Source organism: Cetorhinus maximus, chromosome 11 (assembly GCF_964194155.1).
Source record: "Cetorhinus maximus chromosome 11, sCetMax3.hap1.1, whole genome shotgun sequence".
Taxonomy (NCBI): Eukaryota; Metazoa; Chordata; class Chondrichthyes; order Lamniformes; family Cetorhinidae; genus Cetorhinus; species Cetorhinus maximus.
The window spans coordinates 388,874-399,780 of NC_135889.1; positions in this window are offsets into that span (position 1 = coordinate 388,874).

Here is a 10,907-nt window from a genome sequence, read left to right on the forward strand (position 1 = left end):
CATCAACTGAATCTAGGTTTGAAATGCTAAATGGGAAAACATGGCTGAAGTCTTAGAATGTGAGGTGAGCAGAATTTGCAGTTTTAGGTAAATCACAGTAGTTTTAATTTCAAAGAGATGGTTGGATGATACACCTAGCCGGAGAAGGCAAGCAATCAGCATGTTTATTTTTCTAAATGTTCCTGATAATATTAGCACTATGATTAGCAATATGATTCATATTATGAGAAAGTTAAGTTTCAAAGACATATGGGAACAATGAGGTTTACATTAAAAAAGACAAACATTTATAAAGGAGAACGATGCCAGGGAAGGCATTCTAAGGTCGACGGGAAGTGCAAACAGCCTTCAGCATTTGTGCATTAAGCCTGCTGTCTACACAGACCGAAGCTTGGAATAGCCACTTTGAATACTTCTGCCCAGGGTATTGTGTCGACTTGCTGGGGTCTGTTTAAATATATTTGTTTTTACTGTTTCCTTAACGGGAGTGTAAGTGGAAGCGAGGTTAATTAGGGGTTTTAGGAGTTAATATAGTAGTAATTTATAGACTTGTGCTGTGCTTGAAATCCTCTTACATGTATTACATGTTCGGCACACAACATCAGACAATTACCTGTAACCATTCGGTCATCACCCTCACGTCTTCAGCCATTTTCTAATCTCCCGGTCAACGCAGAAATTAAAGACGTGATTCATCAAATCCTGCAGCTCAGAAGGAGGCCTGTCGGCCCATCTGCTCTGTGCCCGTTCTTGGAAAGAACTGTCAATTTTGTTCCACAATAAAGCTTCCCACGTCACTCTGTAAATTAGTTCCCTTTAAATTCAGATTGAATCTGATTCTACCAACCTTTCAGACAGTAAAACAATGCAGCGTGATTGCTGGGAATATTAAAAAATAATCCTGGGAATACTCAACCCGTCAGGGAGCACCTGTGGATGCAACAGAGTGAACTGTTCAGGTCGATGACTTTTCATCAGAAGTGAAGAAAGATATAAATATATTAAATGTGAATCTTGTGGAGAGGAAGAAGGGGCGGGATGTACAAATCGAATGTCTGTGAGGGTGGAGGGAAGGAGGGAAAAGGTTTCTTGATGTAAAATCCAGAGAGAGTTGTAATGGGCATGGAAAGGAAACAAAGGATATGTCCAGGTGGGGCTGTGAATGGCTGCATTGCAACCGTCCGAAAGTAACATGAAGGAATAAAGATAGAAACGTGACAAAACTAAATCAGTAAAACGCAGCAAGACATCAACTGGAGGCAGATGTTATGAAGTTTACATCAACGTAACAAAGCCCGAAAAAAGCATTTGGGTTTACGTGCCAATATTAAGAAGCCCGAATGGACCAATATTACCTTTGGAGGTGTTTACTTAAGGAAGCACTTTGATTTATTCCGGGTTTAGCAGAGCAAGGGAAGATGTTGACTGATCTATGTTACCGCACGTTATGCAGGAAAGAGTGGGGAGGTGTGCATGGTGAATCTTTTTAATCAATGCTCTCGGGCTTGCAGATCGATTTAGACACCTACACTTAGTGCTTCACACTATTTAAACGTTACTCCGAATGAGCTGTCTTGATTTTAAGGGGATGGTATTACACTTTCCAACATCAAACACCATTACAAATCATTTACCCACTCGTGAAATCCATCCCTGTGACTTTAGAACTTCCCCCTTCAATTTCTGCAACTTAATAGCTCCCTGAAATTATTACACTCTTCAAACCTTTGAAGGTCTAATGCACAGACCAGGATAACAACAATCATCACATCACACGGCACTGGTTAGGAGCGAATAGTTGATGCAAGTTGGAAGGTTTGTGAAATGAAGCCAAAGTGACGCTGCCGGTCTGTCTGTGAGGGAAACGCGTTGAAGGGGGTGAAATACAATGAAGGGAATGGAAAAAATAGACGCTGTAATAACTCTAGTTAGACAGTGAAGGCTGCTATGGGAAACATGCTCAATGGAGGCCCGATAGCCGAGTCGGTACAGCATCAGACATTTAATCTGAAGATCCATGGCTCCAGTCCTTATCCAATTGCATCCTTTTGGGACAAAGGGTACAGTCCCATTGAAATGTCGGGAAAAAAGAGCAAAGTATGCTGAATTATTCAACAGAACAGAAAAGGCGTATAAGTTTCTTCGATTTGCAACAAAAAAAAACTTTCTTCTCGAAATTGTGGCGTTCTCGATGATTTTTACGAATTATTTGCAGATTTCCAGCTACTCTAAGTGTGAAGGGTTCTTCCAGGCTTTTCCCTTGGCTGGCCGAGACACTATCCCTGTGAATCAGTGCCAACAATATGTTCTGGTTCAACCCCATTCTTAACGGCGGTGGAAGCAGCTTCTCCCCATTTAATCTCACACTAGATTCTAACAAGATAGAAACCTCGATCAAACCACCCTTCATTCTTCTTTTCTCAAGAGATTAGAATCAGGTCGAAGCCCTGCAAACGAAAGAAAGTTGCAGGAAACGTCGAGGGATTGACACTAGGTGATCGTCTCCTTCAGAGAAGCAGCACAGAACGGACAGGCACCTTCTGTGCTTTACCCATCCTATAATTATACAAATCTAGAATTATCAAACCTGAACTTCTAAAGTGACCTACTAAACTCCGGAATCAGCACTGCTTCCGCTCCAGGGTCAATGTAATCCTGCTGCTTCCTCTGAGTAGCGTCTGGAGGAACATGAGAAATAGGGACAGGTGTATTATGTATTTCACAACTTCTCAATAATTCACGAACTTTTTGCCTGATCTCCTGCTTCAATTGCACCATCCTGAGAATCCTCAATTCGCACCTTCATGCAGCACCATCACAGATAAAGAATTCCTAATGCGTTTGCGGCCCCAGAATCATGTTCACAGCAAAATAGTGGGATGCAATTCACAATATTGCATTACAAAACTCGCTTGTAGCTTTTATGCCACTCCATCTGTTACATAGATCTGCGTAGCTGCAGATTTAAGACAGTTGTCTAACTATCTATTGGAATGAGTGGCACCTCGGATATGACAGCCTGGAAGTCCAGATCTTAAAATGATTGTTTGTGCATGTGCACTGGCGATTAGTGAGCCCTGTACCTGTAGAACGAAACCCTTTTGCTTCTCTACGGTCCCCTGTTTCTCACCACCTAGAAAATACGCCCATTGCTCACTGGATAAGCTCTTTGTGTACTCTCCACATGCTTAATGTCTGTCTCTACATCGACTGTTCAGCTGGAGGCACTAAAATCATTTGCTTCTATGTGCTTTACAAGCGTCGTACGACAGTGTAATAATTTATTGCGAATTACTTTAAACCACGTCCGAATGAAACAAAACACCGATATTGCAAAATGTACGTCATAGCTCAGATATTTGTCGGCGACACATAATTCACTAACTGAGAAACCAACGCTTTCGCCGTATAACGTTTTTGAATTAAATTTAACTCGGTTTCATTTCTTATGAAGGACACTCAGCGCAGCGCAAATACTAGCGGAAAGCAGTGAGAACTCTCCACAGTGTTGTCTTCTCTTCTGTCAAGCGGTGCTGCCACAAGCTGGCACTGAGATCAACGCATAAATGACAACTGCAGTTGGATTATTTTTCCTTCTGGTTAGTTGTTACCATATTTGCTATAAACACAACAAATCTCTGACTGAAAGCCAGGTAGAAAGATCTTCCAGTTCCCTCTCCTTGCAACTCCGCCGAATGCTGGGAGTGAATTGAAAATTCACCGCACAGTCGGTGACCCACTTGATTTTGCTCTGAATCACCGGTCACTAATTTAACTAATTTCCCGACATGCGCTGCCAACTTCAAGACATTTCTCCAGGCCCCTCGGCTCCTGCATCTCATTTAGCATTGACTAGTGTACCTTATATCGCCATTCCTCGCCCTCCCTGAAAAAATGTACAACTTCACTCTTCTCCGCGTTAAATTTCACTTCATGCCATCTGTTCCATCAGCCTGCCTCTGTCCTCTGGAAGTTTATCATTATCCTCCTCTGAATTTTACAACACTTCTGAGATTTGTGTCATCCACAACTTTTGAAATGGTGCCCTCTACGTTGACGCCTCGGTCCTATGTTGAAGAAAAACAGCATTGATGACACTGCTGATGGCTGGAGAATCCCATTATATAGCAATTCACCACGGCTCTTTGTTTCCTATCATTGAGCTGACTTGGTGCCCATGCTCCACTGACAGTCTTCATCCCAAAACAATCAAGTTAACTGAACGCTAACTGCTTTTAACACATCCAGACATGTTTTCCTGAATGAATCTGCACTTATCCATGTGGTAATACATTTTGTCTCTGGATATCGTTTCCAAAATCTCTTCCACCACTTGAGGTTAAACTGGTGCGTGTGTGGTTTACAAAATGATAATTAGCTACATTTTGTGAACAATGGTATATCATTTGCAATTCTACAATCCTCTAGCATCGTCCGTTATAACTAAGTAGGATTGGAAATTTGTGGCCCACTGCCCTCCGCAATTTCCAAACTTACTCTCCTCAACACCCTGCCCCTGAACCAATCCTGGTGAATTATCAACATTTAATTAAAACCAGGTTTATAATAGCTCCTCTATCTACAATTGTCGTCCACCCAATTTCACAACTACCTCGTGTTTCACTCTGCCTTTGGCAGTGTTTTTCTTTCTTGGCAAACACAATATAAGTCCTCTGGCTCCAGCCGCGAAATTCCGTTTTAGTCCCTATTCGGCCCGTTCCTGTTTTCGCAACCTTTAATATTTATATCCATAGAGCAAAAAAAAAAATCTGCTAGTCTATTCTCCCAGTCTCCCTTTTCTACCTGTATTTATTCTTCACTTCCCCAATGAATTTTCTATTACTTTCCATGGTTCTCACTTATGGTGTAGTGTCCCCAGGGTAGTGTCCTCGGCCGAACCATCATCAACTGCTTCATCAATGATCTTCCGTCCAAGATATGGTCAGAAGTGGGGATGTTCGCTGATGATTGCAAAATGTTCAGCACCATTCACAACTCCTCGGATACTGAAGCAGTCCATGGCCAAATGCAACAAGACCTGGACAATAGCCAGGCTTGGGCTGACAAGTGGCAAGTAACATTTACAGCACACAAGTGACAGGAAATGATAATCTCCATCAAGAGATAATCTAACCATCGCCCCTTGACGTCCGACTGCACTTCACTGAATCCCCACAATCAACATTCTCGGGGTTAACATTGACCAGAAACTGAACTGGACTAGCTATATAAATGCTGTGGCTACAAGAGCAGGTCAGAGGCTGTGGATCCCGCGACGAGTAACTCACTCCCTGACTCCTGAGAGCCTATCTGTAATCTACAAGGCACAAGTCAGGAGTGTGATGGGATACTCCCCACTTGCCTGGATGAGTGCATCTCCCAAAACACTCAAGTAATTTGATACGGTCCAGTTCCACGCAGCCCGCTTGAGTGGCACCCCACGCACAATCATTCACTCCCTCCACCACTGACGGACGGTAGAAGCAGTGTCTACCATCTACAGGATGCACTGCGGGGATTCACCAAGGCTCCTTAGGCAGCACCTTCCAAACCCACGACCACTACCACCTAGAAGGACAAGGGCAGTAGATAAATGGGAACACCACCACTTGGACGTTCCCGTCCAAGTCACTCACCATCCTGACTTGGAAATATATTGCCGTTCCTTGACTGTCACATGGTCAAAACCCTGGAACCCCCTCCCTAACAGAACTGTGGGTGTACCTACACCACAGGAAGTGCGGCGGTTCAAGAAGGCAGCTCGCCATCAACTTCTCAAGGACAATTAGGATGGGCAATATAGGCTGGCCCAGCCAGAAAGCCCTCATCAGGTGAAGGAATAAAAGAAAACAATCTGACAGCCTTTACTTCTTTCATTTTGCTCGATACATATTTCCTCATCGAAAATCTTTGGTTTTGTCTGGCCATCCTTTCCTAATCGTGGCAAGGAACCACGACTGCACCCAAACAATCTCTTTAAAGGCTGTCACTGTGGCTTTCCTGAAAATATTTCGTTTCAATTCGTTTGGGCCAGAATAGGAAGAAAATGTGTTAGTATCAGTGTGCGTTTGTGTTTGCGTGCGTGTGCATGTGTGCGCGTGTACGTGTGTGTACGTGTGTGTGCGTGTACGTGTGTGCGTGTACGTGTGTGTGCGCGTGTGTGCATGTACGTGTGTGCGCGTGTACGTGTGTGCGCGTGTGCGTGTGTGTGCGTGTGCGTGTGTGCGCGTGTGCGTGTGTGCGCGTGTACGTGTGTGTGTGTGCGTGTGCGCGTGTACGTGCGTGTGCGTGTGTGTGCGTGCACGTGTGTGTGCGTGTGTGCGCGTGTACGTGTGTGTGCGTGTGTGCGCGTGTACGTGTGCGCGCGTGTACGTGTGTGTGCGTGTGCGTGTGTGAGAGAGAGAGAGGGAGACGTGTTGAAGGGGGGCAGGGATGTTGGGGGTTGAGAGGGAGAGATACATAGAGAGCCAGAGGGAGAAAAATGGAAAGAGAGAGATAGAGGGATATCGAGGGAGAGAGAGCTGGAGAAGAGACAGAGAGGTTGATGCAGAGATGTTTGTTTTTCATTTTATCCATTCGCCCCGTGACACTGGAAGTGGCTGGGCCCTGTGGAGTGGGAAGCGGATAACGCAGAGAATATTGGTTGATGCCTGTGACTCATTCAGTTCAACATCAAACTGTGCTCCTTCATAAAATGAAAGCAGATAAAATTCTGGGGTCACGTCAGTAAAAATCACTTTGGCAGATGAATAAACATAGAGCTGGTGGAGCAAGAATAAGATGGCGGCCGGAGATGAAGTGTCGCCGTATCTTTGTGAAAAGTTAGAAACTTAAATCGTGCCCCCACCTTCCACACCAGAGCTGTAATAAGGATAGTGTGTGAGGTTATTGTCATCTCTGCCCGGTGCTGAATAATTTACATTTACAGCGTTATCACAGGACGATATCACATCGATCCAGAACTCAGGCGACTCTGAAGCACCCCTGTCGACACCTTATGCTACTGTGACTCTGTGATCTGCCAGTAAATTCTTAATCAGGAGCGATCTGATGCTAAGTATGTTACCAGCAGTTGAGGTAGTGGAAGCTGGAATAGTCTTTGTTAAAGCTGCTGCAGTTATATATTTGGCAGATGGATCTTGAATGGAGCTACTGGTCAGCACTGAGATGATGGAGCTCTTTTCGCAGCTCCTGACTCTGGTGTTTCCCGTGATTCTCTAAGCTGGAGTGTTCTGAGATTCAAATCTTACTGAAAATAAAGTTTTCAAAGCAGGCCGGTCACCTGAGTAGAGGCCTAGCTTAATCAATCCCTCCTCACACACAATCATCTCCTCCCATGAACCAGTCCAATGAAGATACATTGTCCTTTCTGAGGGAAAGCTGCCCTTCCTTTGGCAAGGAGACCGAAACCCTGGCAGGTTGGATCTCTATGTTATTCTGCCAGTCAGGGATCAAATGAAGTTCAGGACCGAGAATGCACTGTTCTGCCTGCAGTAGGAGGTACTGCACCAAGAACCTGCTCCAGTTAAACAGAAGTGACAAGGTTTGGACCAGGCACCTTGAAAGAGCGGGCATCATAGACTGGGGAGGTGAAGGTCAAGCAAGATCATACCTGTTATATACTCCAGAAGGTACAATCCGCCGGAACATGATTCTCCTCCTCAACTGTTGAGAAGAACCTCCTATCATACTTTTAAGTTAATCAGGTAGACACAGTCAAGTGGGTGTACCTACATCACATCCATTGCAGCAGTTCAGTAAAGCAGCTCAGCACCACCTTATCAAGGGCAATTGGTGATGGGTAATAAACACCGGCCTAGCCAGCCGCCTGCCAAATCCCATGAATGATTAAAAAAATGTGCCAGAAAGAAAGGATACTCTGATTTCTCAACTCCAAACCAATAAAGCTGGCCCAAAACTACTGGGCCTACACCCCTCCAGATGTGACCAGAACGAGATCTGGTAGAATTGTCAGGCCTCCAGACTGTCTGAATTTATAAAGTCATAGGCTTGAAGAAGGAGAAAGGGTAGCTGTAAAAAATATTGTAATGCAATTATGTTGGATTAAGAGTGGAGGGAACGGTACTGCGAGTACGTTCGGCATAGCAAGATTTAATGTGAGACTGGAGAACAGCACTGCCCACAGCGTGATAGAAAGCGTGACATGACAGTATACCTAAGATAGACAGGTTAGCGCATGGGACAGGCATGATCAGGAGACTTGAGTAGATGTCAGCATGGAGATAGCTCTTAGTATGGCCTATAGTTTGTACACAACCACACAAAAACACACACACACGCACGTAAGCACACATACGCGCGCACACACACACACGCACACATACACATACAGTTATGTGTTGCCAACAAACGGTTATTGTTCAACATTACGAGCCTCTGAACACCTACTGAAAAGAACTCTTACAACACAAAGTATCCAAGTTTACTGACGATGAAAAGTGACGGGAAAGTGTGTGTTGGAGATAACGCAGAAAATTTGCAGAGGGGGATGGATGGGCTGAGTGTGTGGGAAAGAACAGGGCAGGTAGAATACAATATGCCGAAATGTAAACAGTTTCAGCTTGGTAACAGAAACTAGGAGAATTAAGTTCTACTAAGATTATGCGGGACATTGCACAGCTCCTGCCTGTTGCACTGAGGCAAGTTGGATCTCAATGTTCAAAGCGTCTATGGGAAGTATTTTCTATATCTCAGAAGAGGGTTTAATGGTGGGCCGCCACCTTCCGCCTCACCATTTGATTGTGGAAAATTTGGGGAGCAATTAAGTTGCTGAAATCCGTAATGGATGGTGAATTGAATGAAGCCTTCACTAGTGAATTGCAGGCCGTTATCGGACACCACCAGGTCCAGGATGCCAATGGCCTCTCCAGGTTGTTGGACTTGTTGTTGAACTTTCCTCGCACAAAAATTGTATTCCTTCTTAAATCAAAATAGGTATCGAAAGATTTCAGAACAGCTTCAAATTTACCCGGAGATTCATTTATTCCTTGACTCACAATGACGTCATCGGTTATCGGACCTTCTGTTTACAAAAGTGTTTTCAGTTCTTCAGCCTGTGTCTCTTTATCTAACCCTAAAGCTATGGTATATCTTTTAAAAATGCCCGCCAACGCCACCAATTCTGTGCCTGAATTGCCCCTTGGATCAGCAAAGATCGACCTGTTAGCTCTGATTTATTATCCAAGGCTGTGTTTCTTTCAGCAGAGGGGAGTTCAGATTTAATTGCTGTTGCACTTTTAAAGATGGATCTGCAGAAACCGTTTAGTTCACTTCACCCCGCGCTTTTTGGGGTTTGGCGGGCTCCAGCGGCGATGTCGGACACGACCTCAAAGTGATCTACTTTCTTTGCAGCAAGTCTTTGAATCGAACGTTTGGGTCTTCTCGCGAATTTCCCAGAGTAGAGTCTTCAATTCATCAAAGGGGATTTCCGGCTTTTACTGAGGCGTCAAACGTTTTTATTTCAACGGTTCTAGGCCGCCGACTCTGGACTTGGGCTGGGGGCGGTGACTGAAGAAATGGACTGTTCCGCCTGATTAATGCCCTCAATACTTTTAAAGACCCTTTCAGCCTTTGTACCTATTTTTAAATATTATTTAGCTAACTCACCCTTGCGATCTGGCTCGGTTATTTGACTCTGTATTGGATGGAGATTCACAATGCCCGGGGCGGGCTCTGCTGGAGTCCTTCAGCTACACAGTGGATTTCTCTTCTGCCCTTGAGCCTCCAGTTCTGCAATGGGGTTTCTTCTTAGGCGATCTTCATCTGTTCTCTTCAGTTTTGGTGAATTCGTCAGGTCAGGATGTGGTTCCTTTAGTTTTTCAGATTTTGGGGTCTTTCCCCAGCTTGTCTTGAGTTCTGGGTTCGGTCATTAGTTGCTACCAAGTTGTAAGAGTTCTGTCCATTGGTCTTACGAAGAAAGTTCAACTGTTGAACAGTCACTGTTTATTGCTAACATACAGCTGTATACATAACCACCAGTATAGCCCAGACTAAGAGCTATCTCCATGCAGTTTTCTACACGAGCGTCTCTAGTTCACGTCTTTCCGATGTCCGAACCTGTCCATCCCAGGTTTACTGTTATGTGACTCTTTACATCACACTGTGGCGGTGCTGTTTTCCAGTCTCACATGAACTCTTGCTGTGGGAAACAACTTTATCCTACACTTCGAACTCAGTTCCATCATCTCAGCCATTAATATCGAATGTACATAGCTGAGACCGAAGTATTCATCCATCCAGCACCCCACTAATTACAACCTGCCAAGGTGAAAATGTCACTTTTCTTCCTACTCTCTGTTGTCTGTCCATTAGCCAATTCATTTTCCATGCTAGAATTGACGCCAAATCCCATAATTCCTAAGTTTGTATAAGAACCTTTAAGGATTCTTTAATGGATGCTTTCTGAAAATCCAAATTTAGTGCATTCACTTGTGTTTCCTTTATCCTCCTCATAATTACATCCTCAGAAACGCTGATAAGATCGCCGTACTCAATTTCCCCTGCACAATCTTGTGTGGAGTTTATTGAATAACATTATGATTTTCCAAGTGTTCTATTAGCACATCCCGAAAAGAAAGGAAAATATCATTTTGCCTGGCAGTGATGTGAAGCTAATAGTTCCCCGTTTTCTTTCTTGTCCTCTTCCTAAATATCGGGGTTTGTTACTTTCCAATCCTTGGGAACTGTTCTGGATTCTAAGTAATTCTGAAAGATCGAATCCAATACATCTGCTATCTTTGCAGCTACCTCTTCTGTCAAACTCCATGTTGCAAGTGGAAAGGTCTAGGAGATTGCTTGCAACTTACCCCCATGAATGTCTCCAGAAATCTTTCTTTCCTGGTACAGATTTACATAAGTTCAATATATTCACTTGATATTTGGTTTCA